Source organism: Pteropus alecto, unplaced genomic scaffold, assembly GCF_000325575.1.
Source record: "Pteropus alecto unplaced genomic scaffold, ASM32557v1 scaffold76, whole genome shotgun sequence".
NCBI classification, from domain to species: domain Eukaryota; kingdom Metazoa; phylum Chordata; class Mammalia; order Chiroptera; family Pteropodidae; genus Pteropus; species Pteropus alecto.
Window position 1 is genome coordinate 25,144,462 of NW_006443138.1, and position 15,077 is coordinate 25,159,538.

The following is a 15,077-nucleotide window of genomic DNA, read 5'->3' on the forward strand; positions in this document are numbered from 1 at the left end:
GCAACTACTGTATAGTAACTCCCTGAAAAAGCAGCAAGAGGAAGAGGACTCATTTTTAAGGAATGTTCATCCCACGTTTTGGCAGAGATGGACACAGAAGTTACCGGCTCATCAACCCCAGCAGCAGAGAGGACCTACGCAGGGAGAGGCCCTGCTCCTAACCCATCTTCGAAGCCGATGAGCTGTGACAGCTCTTGGGATGGGGTGAAGGGTTCTTTGCCAAGAATTTCAGTAGAAGTCCCAAACCCATTCTTCGAGCCAGTGTTGTTGAATTAGACCAACCCAGAATATATGATCCAGGAATGAAAAACGGATGTTCCCTGTGGCAGGCAGAGTAATGCTTCCAAACCTACTACAAAGAAAGAGGTCTATATTCTAATCCAGAGAAACTATGAATAGGTTACATGGCAAAGAGGGAGATTATCCAAGTAAACTCAATAGAATCTCCAGTGACCTTAAAAGTGCAGAGAGAGGTAGAAGAGCGACAGCTAGAGAGATGGTAGCGTGAAAAGAACTTGGCCTGACATCGCTGGCTTTGAAGATGGAAGAATGAGGCCGTGAGCCAAGGGATGTGGGAGTCTCTAGAAACTGGAAAAGGCAGAGAAACAGATTCTCCCCACTGGACACCAGGAGGAGCACAGCCCTGCTGATACCTTGACTTTAGCTTAGTGAGACCTAGTTTGGACTTCTGACCTCCAGAACCACATTTTAAAAAAAAATTTTAACCATATTTTTAGATTTTTAAAACGGGATGTGTATACCTATGACTAAATAGCATGGTGTACACTTGCAGACCGAATCCGCACTGGTCAGCTTCTGACTAAATGCACAGATGGAGTAAGAATAAATATTAGTAAGTAATAGTGCTTTGGGGAGAACAGTAGTGACCAACAGGAGGGACAAAGAAGGAGCCTCATGTGCACACTGCAGCAGGAACAACTCTCCAGCACTGACATGTGCAAAGTTCTAGGTCTCCCCAATGGCCGACAAACCAGGCTGTGGGCTGCAGGGGGTAGATATTCAGGCATGGTGGACACAGGACAGAGAAAACCAGAAGAACTAGAGTTCAGACAAGCACATGAGTGCACACCATGTAACAGAACTATGCAGTTTACCAAAGGGGCTCCCACCCTCCATGTCACCTCATTGGCAAGTAGGTCAGGCCACCTCTACCTCTGACACACAAACATCCTCATCAGGAGGAAGGAGGCTGCCCTGTTCAGGTGAGAGCTAAGCTACTTTAGCTACAGCATTACTTGAACATCCTTAAACAAAAGATGTTGCTTGCCAATTACAAGTCTACAAGCTGAAATTGCTACCCCTCCTGCACCCCAAGGATGAGCAGAGTCCATCACCTTCTACGCAGTGGTGCTGTGCAAACCTGTGGCCGTGCTTCAGCAAGTGCAACTAGGTTCATGTGTTAAAATTTGTACTTGCTGTTATGAATATATTTTGTGAGTGAAAACCAAGTGTCTAAGGACATACTAAACCTATGATGGACTTTCATCTGTAAGTAAGGCCTATGGTAATTGAACCTATCCAGGGTTTCAAGCACCGAAGAAAAAGTAAAGCCACAATTAGGTCCAGTCCAGACACAGGAAGACACAGCTAGCTGACTGATCAGGGCTTCTCAGGACTGGATGTTGGTTGAATTGAGGATTCGAGAAGTAGCATCAGATTTGGAGGCCTTTGGAAGTTCTCGCCCTGAAGATGCTGCCATTGAGCTCCAGGTTCTCCTTGCTGGCTCCATGCCGGCCTGCATGTGGGGTGTTTTTCCCTGAATAGGTAGAAGTGAGGATTGGCTTGCTGCGAGAAGGTGGAAGTCGAGACACCACAAAGACAGGCCGAATGATGCTGTTGGCCATGGTATTGAACATGGTGGTATTGTTCAGCTTGAGCACCTTGCCCGGTTTGGTGGGTGCCAGACCTCACCGCTTGTTGGGTGTTCGGGGAGCACTGCCATAGAGCATCTCCGTCTCTGTCTCCTTGTTCTTCAGTTGCCTTTCCTGCTTGGCCCATTCTTTCTCTAATCAGTGCATCTCACATTGTTCTGTCACATACTCCATGAATTTCTGCCCATTCACCACAAATGCCTTTGAATGTTCCTGTTCCCACTTTTCAGTCTGTGTCTTCAACTCCTCTTCCAGCTTAGGGAGTGTTTTCTGGAGCCTGGCACGTTGCTTTTCTTCTTTTAGAAGATTTCCACCATGATTAGTAAATCGCCTTGGATCTGAAGCCTTTCTCTCAAACTCGAAGAAAAGCCTCCAGCTTTCTCCCGACTTCTGAACACCTCCAAAGAGCTCTTAGTTGTTATAGTAGTTTCTTAACCACACGATCTCAGCATTGTAGAGCTGGAGCAGATTTTCTGTATACTCCACGTCATAGTATGGGGTGAAAGCCTGTCTCTGCTCCTGACTATAAAAACACTGGTCCCAGTACTGAGCCAGCTCCACGCGTACTGCATCAACCACTTTCTTTATGTTTTGCAGTTTCAGTTCTTCCAAATTATCCACTTCTAGCAGCACTTTCTTGACCTTGGCCTTCGACCCAGTCACAACCAGGGCCACAGCTTGTTTCTCTTCTGCTGGTATTTGCAACCTGTCCCAGAGCTTTCCGATGTGAGCATGCAGACCCTGACACAGTTTCATTTTGTGATTTTTGCATTTCCAGCTGCCGTAGCAACTTCTGTAGCATTGCAATATTCTCCAAAGATAAGCAAAAGGCATCTTCATCTTCACACACCACATCTCTTTCGAAGCTTATATCTGGGGTGTGATCCAGTTCTTCCATACACAGTATGATCTGTCTCTTTATGTTGACAAACTCCTCATGCCTGGATGCCTTTGTCTCCCTCAAAGTTGCCACGTGGTGTCTGAACTGGCTCAGCTCTTCCAAGCTTGGAACTGAGGTGCTGTCAATGTCATAGGGTGTCATGCAGAGCATTTAAACAAATTTGTTTTAAACTACTCAGTTTATGATAATTTATTATGGCAACAATAGAAAACTAATTCATTCCCAAACAAAAAACTAGAATGCTCTTACCCAAACAAGGGGGAAAATGCGAGCAAGCAGACAAATAGGCCAGAACAGATATATAGTGAAGACTAGATCTCTGGGACCTGTTGTTCTATAACTCCCTGGATATTTTCCAAGGGGAGGCAGAACTTACTTAACAAAGCATTGTGGATAGCAGCAAGCACCTGTTCCATAAAGCCAAAGCTCGTAGCACCTGTGAACAAGAGTAGACAAACTGGAGAGTGCTGCCTCTGAAGGTACTCCAAACAGACTTGAAACCTGGTTTCTTCACTCACCAGCTGGTTAACCGTGGGCAAGTTACTTAACTTCTTTGTACTTCAGTAAAACAAGGATGATAAATATCTACCTGAGGACATTTTTATGAAGACGAGTAATGTTAATACATATGACTAAGAATCATTTCTGGCTTATAATTAAGGCTCAATAAGTGTTAACAGTTGCTATTATAACTAATACTACTGGGCAGTATCTGCAGTCATAAGTAACTTTGGGTTTGGACCCAGACTATGTGGGGTCAAATTCAGCTCTGTCACTTAGAACTTTTATGCTTGGGCAAGTTATTTAACATTTACAAGACCCAGTTTTTTCATGTGTAAAATGGGGATGTTAAAGTTACCTACCTCATGGAGTTGGGATGGGGGGCGGGTAATCAATTAATACATATAAAGTACTAGAACAATGCCTGATACATCCAATAAATGTCATTTGTCATCATAATTACTAGTAGTATGGGATCACCATCACTCGGGATGATTAATAACTAAACAACCAACACCATGAATTTGATGGGATCTCATGTGATCATGAAGACCTAATTTTAGGTAGAACAAACCATGGGATTCACAGGGAGCAAGCAATACCATCTTTCCTCTATCAGGAAATCAAATTATGGTAGCACCTGGGTGTGATGCATATGTTATATAGGAAAAGAAAGTGGAAGAATTATCAGAAACACTATAGGGAAAGTCTCCTGAAAGGGGTGCAGAGAGAGCCCACTTGCTTCTCTTTTTGCTCTGCAATTACTGCAGGGTTGTACTTGCCTTTGCTTTTGATTCAGTACTTTTACATTTTATAACATAGTAAGAACATTAGCTTAAGGAATCTTGCCATTTGTCTATTCAGAGCAGTCCTCTCAACAATACCAAGAATCCTCACTTTCGTAGATAATGACAAGAAATACAACAGCCAGTTTATACACAAGCAAATCATTTCATGGCAACAGCTAATTTAATCAAAACATTCTGGTTCTCCCTCATTTGAACTCACACAAGAAATGAACCAATCCAATTGGAAAAAATATTTGTTTTATCTTTGTCACATTTATTTACTTTTAGGGACTGTTTAACTTGATTGTACAGAGAAGTTGGAAAGAACAGAAATACTGGACACACTGACCAGCTTTCTTTCCAGGCGGAAATGGCCTGTTGAGCAGTTTCTTGAAATCCTTTGCCCTCATCTTCAGGATGTAGAGTAGAACTGTTCATGGGCCAAGTTTTGGGGGTGGGAGTAAAGAATAGGAATTAGAAAAAACAAGTCAGTCATTTAGCAATCTTCCCCAGTCATGAAATAATTTCAAAATATGAAATATCATTCCATGAAATGTTCTGACAATTTAATATGTGCAAGGCATTCTGTAGGTGTTACAGGAAGGCAAAGATAAATTAGATAAGGATTAAGTCTCAAGATACTCCCAAAGGAGTCACATGAGACACACAAACACCTGTGGGGAGTAGAGAGCTACAGGTGTGTTTTCAGTTGGACTCCTAGGAAGCAAAGCCAGCAGAGGGCTGTATGCCAGTGATTTATTGAGAGAGCTCTGGGTGAAATCTCTGAAGATATGAGTGAGGCAGGACAGGGCAGGGAGAAATTAGCAAAGAGGTGGGTGCAGCCTCAGCCCTATCCCATGCGGAGCTACAAAGAATGACTGGTGCCTGCGGTATAATAAAAAATAAGTATTTGGTCTTTGTTCCTGGATCCTGGCTCAGAGCTCCCTAAACCCTTAGAAATTATTCTCTTTTGTATGCTAACGAGATGAGTCCTGTAGGCGGCCCTAGATAGCTTCAGGATGAGGGCCGGTTGCCAGAAAAACCAATCATAGGATAAGAGGGTTAGAAATTTCAGCCCCACTCCCCAACCTCCGAGGAGGGCAGAGAGACTGGAGTTTGAGGTCAATCACCAATGGCCAGGGATTCAATCATTTGTGCCTATGTAATGAAACTTCCATAAAACCCCTAAAGGACAGGATTCAGGGTACTTCTGGGTTGGTGAACATGTGCATGTGCCAAGAGGGTGGTGCGCCCTAACTCCATGGGGACAGAAGCTCCTGTACTTGGGACCCTCCCAGATCTCACCCTGTGTATGTCTTCATCTGGTTGTTCATTCGTATCCTTTATAATAAACTATAATAGTAATTAGAGCACTTTCCGGAGTCCTATGTGTCGTTCCAGTGAATTATCGAACCTGAGGCGGGGGTGCTTCATGGGAACTCCTGAATTTGTAGTTGGTCAGGTGGAAGTGTGGGTCATTTGGGAACCCCACTTGAGGCTGGCATCTGAAGTGGGGATAGTATTGTGGGACTGAGCTCTTTAACTTGTGGGATCTGACGCTAGCTAACTCCAGATAGATAGTGTTAGAATTGAATTGTTGGACACCCAATTGGCGTTGGAGAATTGGTTGTTGTGAGGAAAAACCACATATTTGCTGTCAGAAAACACCACACAGTACCACACAGTTGTTCCAACTTGAGGCAAGGGAGATAGGCTTTTGTACCCTATGTCAGCTAGCCATTGGCTATGGGCTGCCACTGGGGATAGAATAATCTCCCAGACTCTTCTGGGACAGGTGGCTCCCACGGATTAAGGGCAACTCTCCAGAGAAGGGTGCGGCTGTAGCAGGCAACACGCACAGCAGCCATGGAATGGCCACACCTGCCTGGTAAAGAGAATCTGAAAAGGACACAACAGCATTGTTTACAAGGTAGCATTCAGAGGAGCGTAGGACGTGTTGGTGGAAGTTCTCATGAGATGTGAACCAATCTATTGAAATAGCAGGAGGCTGAGAGGTCATGCAAATGCTAGTTCATAAATATGAACAAACAAACAAACAAATAGTAAAAGAGATTCCTTGGAATAGTCATCCAGGAAAGTCCTGCCTGAAGATTCCAATAAGACATAAGGTGATTGTATTAGCATTCTCCAGAGAAATAGTACCACTATCTGCAGGAGTGGTACTATAGGAGTCTCACTATCTGCAGTCTGCACAGTGGAGAACCAGAAAAGTGAGTGGTGTAATTCAGTCCAAGTCCAAATGCCTGAGGGAAGGGGAGTTGGGGGCACAATGACAGAAGTCTCAGCCTGAGTCTAAAGGTCCAAGAACCAGGAGTGCTGATGTCTGAGGGCAGAAGATGGATATCCCAGCTCAGGCAGAGACAAATTTACTTTTCCTCTGCCTTTTCGTTCTATTCAGGTCCTCAGTGGATTACACTGTGCCCACTCACATTGGTAATGGATAGTCTTCTTTACTCTATCTACCTATACTAATCTCTTCTAAAAACATCTTCACAGGCACACCAAGAAATAATATTTTACCAGCTATCTGAGCATCCTTTAGCCCAGTCAAGTTGACACATAACATCAAAGAATTGCTCTCCTGTGTGATTTATTTTCCTTCTCTGTAAATGGTGGTGTTTCCTGCCTCAGAGGATTGGGTGAGAGAACAAATAGGAGGTGCCTGTAGAGTGCTTAGCACAGAGCTAAAAACATAGGTCATACTCAATAAATGTTAGCCACAATACTAATAGTAGTGATTATTATTATCACTACCTCTATTTTTTCAGGCTATTGTTTCTGATACCTTTATTATTTCCTGCCTATTTTCTCTCTGCTTTCTATCACCTCAGTTTGGAGAAGGAACCAGAGAAGTATAGGGACAAGATGGAGGTGGGGAAAGATACTTCAGGTCAAAGCCAGCTATTGCCAAAAGTCAAATCAAGAGATTTGTTAAGGATGATGACATTTGCCTTAACAAATGTAAAACTTGGATCCTCTGAAATTGGCACTGGAGGGAGAATCTGAGTGTGAGGGGGAGATCAGTAGACCATTGTACCTCATATTCCCATGGAGATTGTGCTTCTACTTTGCAAAGCACAGATAAATATCTCTAGGGAGTACAAAACTCCAGAGAAAGATAGATACAGCCTTGGAAATGGAGCTCCAATTCTCAATGCTACCCTCTCCCGTCCCTTCAAGAGGAAGTGAAGAGGTATCACCTTCCCTTCAGCATTTACACCAAGTTGAGACATCCAGAAGCACATGACTGCAGCCTGGCCAGCCACAAAGCCTGGCTGGCCCTGCTTGCTCTCCAGGGCTCACCTGGAAAGCATACACTATTCTCAAACTCTAGCTCAGGGAGTCTAAGGCCCAGGGAGAGAAATTGAGATTAAGTTCCTCTGCCATGCTTCTCAACCTGGGGATCTCCCAGGGAGCTTAAAAACAGCAGTGCCAGGCACCCACCCCCAGGGATTCTGATTTAATTAAATCGAGGGTTCATTCTAAGCATCGGTGTTTAGAAAAGTCTATAGATATTGCTACTGTGCAGCTGAGGTTGAGAACCACTGCTGCACGCCTCACGTAGTTCTGGGTGGTTTTTTGAGGACACTTCCATGCAGGCTGAACAACCAATAGGGGTACCTCCATTATTCACAGTTGTGTGTCTTTATCTTAGTAGCTATCCAAGAAAGTCCTCAGGACACATGACATTCACACTATAAAGCAGGGCGAGAATGGATGTGGAATTATTTTAAGGGGAAGTGAGATGGTCACAATGTTACAAGTCTGCACAGGGTGAGATACAGAAATCAGTAAGAGGGAATCAACAGTGTTTGTCTAGAGCTTGTCTCCTGGAAAAAAAATAATAATAAATAAAATCTGGAGGTGTTTTGAGAGTCAAGAACCTGTTCTTCATGGCCTGAAAGCAGCTGTGATGGAGAATGTTTTTACTACCGTATCCCTGCACCTATCACCTGCAAAAGTCCTGTGATGTTCTTTTGCAGCCATTCACCTCACTCACCCCCATTTCCTGGTACCTGATCTGTTTTCTAGAATGTCACGTAAATGGAATCCTATAATATGTAGCCTTTGGTGTCTGGCTTCTCATACTTAGCATATTGCTTTTGAGACTAATTCATGTTGTTGCATGGGTCAGTAGTTTGTTCTTTTTTTATGGCTGAGTATTCTTTCATGGTCTAGATGTAGCACAATTTGTTTATTCACCTGTTGGTGAACATTTGGGCTGTTTTCAGTCTTTAGTTATGATGAATAAAATTATTATAAACAGTCATGTACAGGTCTTCGTGTAGACATATGAGTTCACTTCTCTCACATAAATACTGGGAGTGGTATTTCTGGATCATATAATTTTTGTATATTTAACTTCATAGGAAACTGCCAAGCTGTTTTAAAGTGGTTTTATTATTTTCCATTCTCACAAGAAATCTAAGAGTTTCAGTTGCTCCATATGCTTACCAATGTTTGGTAATGTGAGTCTTTTTAAATTTCGACATTCTAGTGGGAATGCAGTGGCATTTTCTCATGTTTTTACTTACATTTCGCTAAATTCAAATTAGCATTTTTGATGAACTAATATGCCTCTCATATATATTCTTTGGTGAAAGTGTCTGTTTAAATATTTTGACCCTTTTTAAGTTGAATTTTTTATATTCTTATTGAGCTATAAAAGTTCTTTAAAAGTATTCTAGATACAAGCTCCTTGTCAAATTTTCTAATAATTTTCCAAGTCTATGGCTTCCCCCCATTTTCTTAACATAATCTTTAAAATAGTAACTTTATTGAGATATATTCACATAGCATTATCTTTTTTCCATTATCTTTTGAAGAGCAGAAATTTTTAATTTTTGTGAAGTCTAGTATTTTTTCTTTTGTGGTTTGTGATATTTGTGTTCTATATAAGAATCTTTTGCCTAACCCAAGGTAACAAGATTTTCTCCTATGTTTTCTCAGAAGTTTTATAGTATTGTTTCTTATGTTTAGATCTATGATCCATTTCAAGTTAATTTTTGTATATGGTATGAAGTAAGAGTCAAAGTTCACTATTTTGGTATGGATGTTCAATTGTTCAGCATCATTTGTTGAAAAATTATCCTTTATCCATTGAATTACTTGGGCACTTTTGTTGAAAAATCACTTGAGTATTTTGGTGGAGCCATTTCTGGATTCTCTAGTCTGTTCCTTTAATCTATATATCTATCTTTGGCTAGTGTTATACTGTCTTTATTACTATAGCATTAGAATAAGTCTTGAAAATGGAGTGAATTCTATAATATTTTTTTCAAAAATTATTTCTAGGTCTTTTGCATTTCCAAATAAATTTTAGAATTAGTTTGTCATTGAAGAAGTTTCCTTCTATTCCTAATTTGCTGAAATTTTTTTATGATAGAAGGATGTTGAATTTTATAAAATTTTAAAATGTATATTGAGATAATTATGTGATTTTACTATTTTAGTCTGTTGAGATGGTGAATTTTACTGATTAATTTTGGATGTCGAATCATCCTTGCCTTCCTGGAATACACTCAAGTGGGTCATAATATATTTAATTTGCTAATATTTCATGACTGTGCTCATGAGAGATATTGGTGTACAGTTTTCTTTTTTTTGTCTTATCTGTCTTTGGTATCTAGATAATCTTGGCCTCTAAAATGAGTTCTTCTAATTTTGGGAAAAGTTTATATAGAATAGGTGTTATTTCTTTATGAAGTGTTTGGTAAAATTTACCCGTGAAGGCTCCTGAATCTGGAGTTTATTTATTGAATATGAATAAGTCTATATAGGTTGTCCATTTCTTCTTGAGTAAGTTTTGGTAGATGATGTTTTATTCTTTTGTGGTGGTCTCTGTGTAAGATGTCGGCACATTATAATTTTTCTGATTTCCCAACTGCTATTGGTAAAATCTTATTTATTTATTTATATCATCTTTATTTATTGCACCATGCTTATTTTTGTCCACTTAATGGCTGGAATCAACAGATTACAATACAATCAATCTGGTTGACATTAAACATGTGGCAGGGGAACTTGGTAGTTGTTAAAGAGTGAAAAATGTTGTAGATCTTGGGCTTAAAATACATTGAAAAAGACAGGATTTGCCTGATGACTTCAAGTCTCTTTTAAGTATGGTTTTAAAAATGAGAGGATAAAGGGGAACTTGCAATAAAAACCTCCTTCCCAGCAAGCACTGGAAAAGCTAAAGAGAAAAATGGCTGGACTTATTAGCATGATGTTTACAGAACTATTTCTACATAGATTTTTTTTTTTTTTGTATTTCATAAGAAAAAAAGGTTTCAGTGTTTGTTTTAGAATTGTTGGCACATATTAAAATGTTTGGAAATATTTTAAAACAAAACAGAAAGAACCTAATTTTCTCCTTCAATTCTTTATCCCTAGCTTATGTTTAAATATTATAAATAACCTCTGAAAATATTATAGCCGGATTTGTTAGAATAGCATTGTCAGTGATTTGGATGACCTATTTTAAAATCAACTTACCCTCCAACCTACTTTTCCACTTCAAATGTTTTATTTGTTCATATTAAATTCTATACTGTTTTCCTAAAGACAAGTTGTTTACAAGTACAAAATAACCTACTTAATCTCCTTTGCATTATTTTACTTACATGTAAAGTAGGTATTTTTCCTACCATCTTCAAAGGGTTGTTATAAGAATAAAATCAGGTATATGCTATAACATATTGGTGAAGAGGGATTTAACCATCACGTAAGGGCACATTGATGATATTATATTTCTTTCTTTTATAGTATGGTATGAACATTATAATTTTAATGTGTTAAGATAGCAGAAAAGACCTGTATGTGTGATCAGCTGTTCTTCCCATGTGGTATTTGGAGGTTGCCCTGTGGCTTGAGGAGGTGGCTACTGTTTATACTGTTTAGAGCTTGCCTTTTATAGCTCTGCCACATGCCTTTGGTTAAAGTTAGTCTCATCCATGATTGCCAATCTCTAGGTGAGTTCACTGGGTGCTGTTGCTTCTCAGAATTCCATGACTAAGCCAAGGGTGGTGTTTGTTATTTACTAATAGGTATTTCTTCTGCCTGCTCTGCTTACCACATCATCACACCAGACCTTGACCTTCTCTGGAAAATCAAACATACCTAGAAGCTGCCCAGGCTTAGGTCTAATAACACCATTAATTGCTCTTCGTGAGGCCACTGAACAGAGCTTGAAAGGTGATTTGAACGAGAAGGAAACATACCAGCTCGTTGAACCCAAAATTTTCATGAGAAAACAAGAATCCAGAGAAGCTGAGGGGCTTGATCAAGGTCTCCATTCCCATAAAGCCTTTCTGGGTTTCCCACGGTGGTTGTAGTAGTGCTTTCCAGCTGTTTGCAAAACCACTCTGTGCATTCCTCCATGAGTTTTCACTCTTTGTTAGAATGCTTTGCTGATGCTGTCTTTTTCACTACACTGAGATCTCTTTAAGAGTAGGCTGAATTATATTTGTCCACAGGGCCTGGAACATTTTAAGTACTCATGAATGTCTGTTGAGTGGGTGAGTCTCTCACATGCTATCTGTTAGGTACTATAGCTGTGAGGCCAGGCTGATGCAGACTAAGACGACACTCCAAGAGAGCCAAGCAGGCCAAAGACGAAAGCCATAGGTGAAGCTGAAAAGCACAACTAAGCAGAGGAAGATGAGTGTTAAAAGGATCCAGGCCAGAAAAAAGTAGTAAAAATGTTTCAGGTTTCTCACTTGTAGATGCATTCGATTCATTCATTTATTCATTCATTCAATAACTTTATAGTCGGTATCTACTATAGGGAAGAGCTGCTTTAGGCATTAGGGATACAGCAGTGAATAGAACAAAGTCCCTGATTATATTCCAATGGGAGAGAGATATTAAACAAATGACAAATGAAAAACTGTTATAATGTCAAGTAGTGCTAAGTGCTGTGATGAAAAATATAGCAGGGGAAAGAAATAGTCACTGAGAAGAAAGAGGAGGCCTCTCTGGGCAAAGACCTGAATGAAGTGAGGGAGCAATGTCATGAGAATATCAGGAAAAAAGCATTTCACAGACAATAACAAGTACAAAGGCCCTGGGGCAGGCTTGATGTGTTTGAGAAATAGAGTACAGAGAGTTAGAGCATGAGAGAGAAGAAAAGAGATGAAGAAAATCATTCTGCACTAGTGAAATCCAGCACAAAAGTCCAGGGGTGAGCCATCTGCCTGGCTTTTCCCTCTCCCCATCCTTGACTCAGGGCTGTGAAGCCAGTGGCATCAGCTCCTTTTCTTCTTCTTTTGTCCACTGATGAGCGTCCTCCACCATGGGGATGGAGCAAGTAGGATATTGCAAAAAGGGATTGCTACTGAGAAGCACCAGAGGAAATGTAAGAGATGCTCATTAAAGTAGGTTATTTCTCTTCTTCGTCCTCTCAATTCTCCATTCCACTCCCTCCCATGAATCCCTCCACATCCAACCCACTACACTCTATGAGAATGTCTTTGATTGAAGTTACAGAAACCCGAATTAAACCAGGTCAGGAAAAAATAAACTCATTGTCTCCTGTATCTGAGAAGCCCAAGGGCATGTTGGATTCAGTGCTCAGGAATTTCCCCTTATCACTTGAACCTCTGCTTTTTTCTGTTCCCTTTGTTCTCTGATGCACGCTGTCCAAGTAGTAGAAGGGTTGGCTTATGTAGTTATTACTGCTCATCATCTTGGAAGGGGAGAGATTGTTTCTCTTGCAGCACTTACATCAAATCCTAAAAAAATAATCTGCTGGACAGACCCGTGCCCAGGGGTTTGGGGTATTTCTATTGGCTGCTTAGGTCACACGTTCTCCAGGAAAGTGGGTTTCAGAATCACAGGGAGTCTGTGTGCATGTGTGTGTGTGGTGGTAGTGGTGGTGGTGGTAATGGTGAGGTGGCAAATTCTAAAAGGAAGGGATGGCAGTCATGTAAAAGCACAGCTTTTGCCCACAGTGCTTCAGACACAATAGCCAAGGATCATCCTATAGCTTCCCATTCCTGAAACAAAAAACAAAATATTCTCTCTGCATCTCTGCAGAAACTCAGTGTGGAGTACTCATCAATTCCAGTATTAGAATATGGGCATTGCAAAACCTACAATGTCCTGTTTGGGTTTGGCACATAAAGGGAATTTTCAAATCTTGGCAATTCCTCAGTGCAGACAATAGAAGAAACTCTCCAGGTTTGTGAAAATCACTCTTTCTTCTTTCCTTAAGCAGAATGACAGTTCACCACTGCAGCCATGTACTTGTACCACTGAACAGAAATGTTTCTGGATAGCTAGGAACAAATGGAATCACTTTTTCATCCTATGAATATAAAGCTGAAGACAGGCTCCAGGGAATGAACTACAAGAAGTTCTCAGGCAGTCCTAGATGGGTGACTGTTGAGTTTCATATAAACAAATATATGATAATCTTACTAATGAGGAGAAAAATACAAACTCATTGAGAGTAAAAGGATGATAGTTGAAATGCAGCTAGTCTTTATTATTTGCTGAGTACCAGAGCATTTTTCATAGATTATCTCATTTAACCCTTATAACAGCTCTGTAAGGTAATTTCCATTAACAGCTCCAAAAGAGGCAAATAATTTACCAAAGATCACATATGTAGCAAGCATTGTCAGAGTGAAGATTCACGCTTGGGCAGTTTAACTCTAAAGCTATGCGTCTAAAGCTTCAATCTATCCATTCATTCAGCAATTATGTGTAATGCCCACTATGTGCAGGGAACTATTCAAGATGCTAAGGTACAGCTTTGAACAATGCAAAGACAAATACATGTCCTCACGAAGCTTATTTTCTACTTGGAGAGAAAGAAAAAAACCAGACCAATAAATAAAATATAAACTAGGTTAGATAGTGATCAGTGTTAAGGAAAAAACTAGAGCAGAGAAGAGAGATAAGTGTGTAGGGGAGGGTCGATTCTGGATTGGGTGACCTAGTAAGGTCCCACGAAGAAAGTGACCCTGAATAAAAATCTGAGGAAGGGAGGAAGCAAACCATGTAGATACCTGAAAGAAAGAGCATGATAGGTAGAAGAAACAGCATAGGTAAATGCCCGAGGAAGGAGCAAAGGCAACATGTTCTCAAAAGAATAAGAAATCCAGTGTGACTTGCACAGCATAATTAAAGAAGAGCAAGAGGAGATGAGATCAGAGGCAAATGGGACCAGATCTTGCAAGGGGCTTGGGAGTGGCTATTGGGATTTTGTCTTTTACTCTGGTGTGATGTAGCCTTTTCGGTTGGAGCAGAGGCGGCACATGAAATGACTCAGTTTAAACAGGATCCTGCTCACTGCTCTGTCAGGAGAGTCTATAAGCGGGGCAAGGATGCCAGGAAGGAGGCTGTAGCAGTAAGCCAGGCAGAGATGAAGTGGCTTGGACAGGTGTGTGGTAGAGATGTGGCAAGCACTTCCATTCTGAGTTTATTATGAAATCAGAATCAAAGGATTGGCCGACAAGTGGGTTGTGAGGAGTGTGAGAAAGAGAAGTCAAGGATGACTCTAAGGCTTCTGGCCTGAGCAAATGAAGACTGGAATTGACATTTTCAGAGATGGGGAAGATTGAAGAAGGAATGGTTTTTGTTTTTATTTTAAAGGAGACTGTTTTAGAGGTTATCAAGTATCAGTTTGGGACATATTAAACTAGAGGTACCTATTAAACATTCAAAAGTGATGCTGAATGGTGGATCTGGAGTTCGGGAGAGAGGCCCATCAGGACTGGAATAATAAGCTTTACAAACTACACTCTACTCCCTTAGAGTAATTGAAGACATTGACCCACGTGCAATTCAAGGAAAATGACTATCAAAAATACTAGAATAGTATTTAAAAAAGTCAAATTTAAAAATTCACCCATATCCTGCTACCCTAAAAACACGTTTTCATTTCTCCACATTCTCGTTTTTGCCCACATGCAAACATAATTTTATGTTGTAATAGCATAGATACAATTTCATAGTCTACTTTTTTCA

The 15,077-nt window shown here is 40.6% G+C and overlaps 1 pseudogene; it reads right to left on the minus strand.

The window, feature by feature from the left end:
- Positions 1 to 1,094: 1,094 nt before the first annotated feature.
- Positions 1,095 to 4,026, minus strand: LOC102889282 (annotated as a pseudogene).
- Positions 4,027 to 15,077: the final 11,051 nt, after the last annotated feature.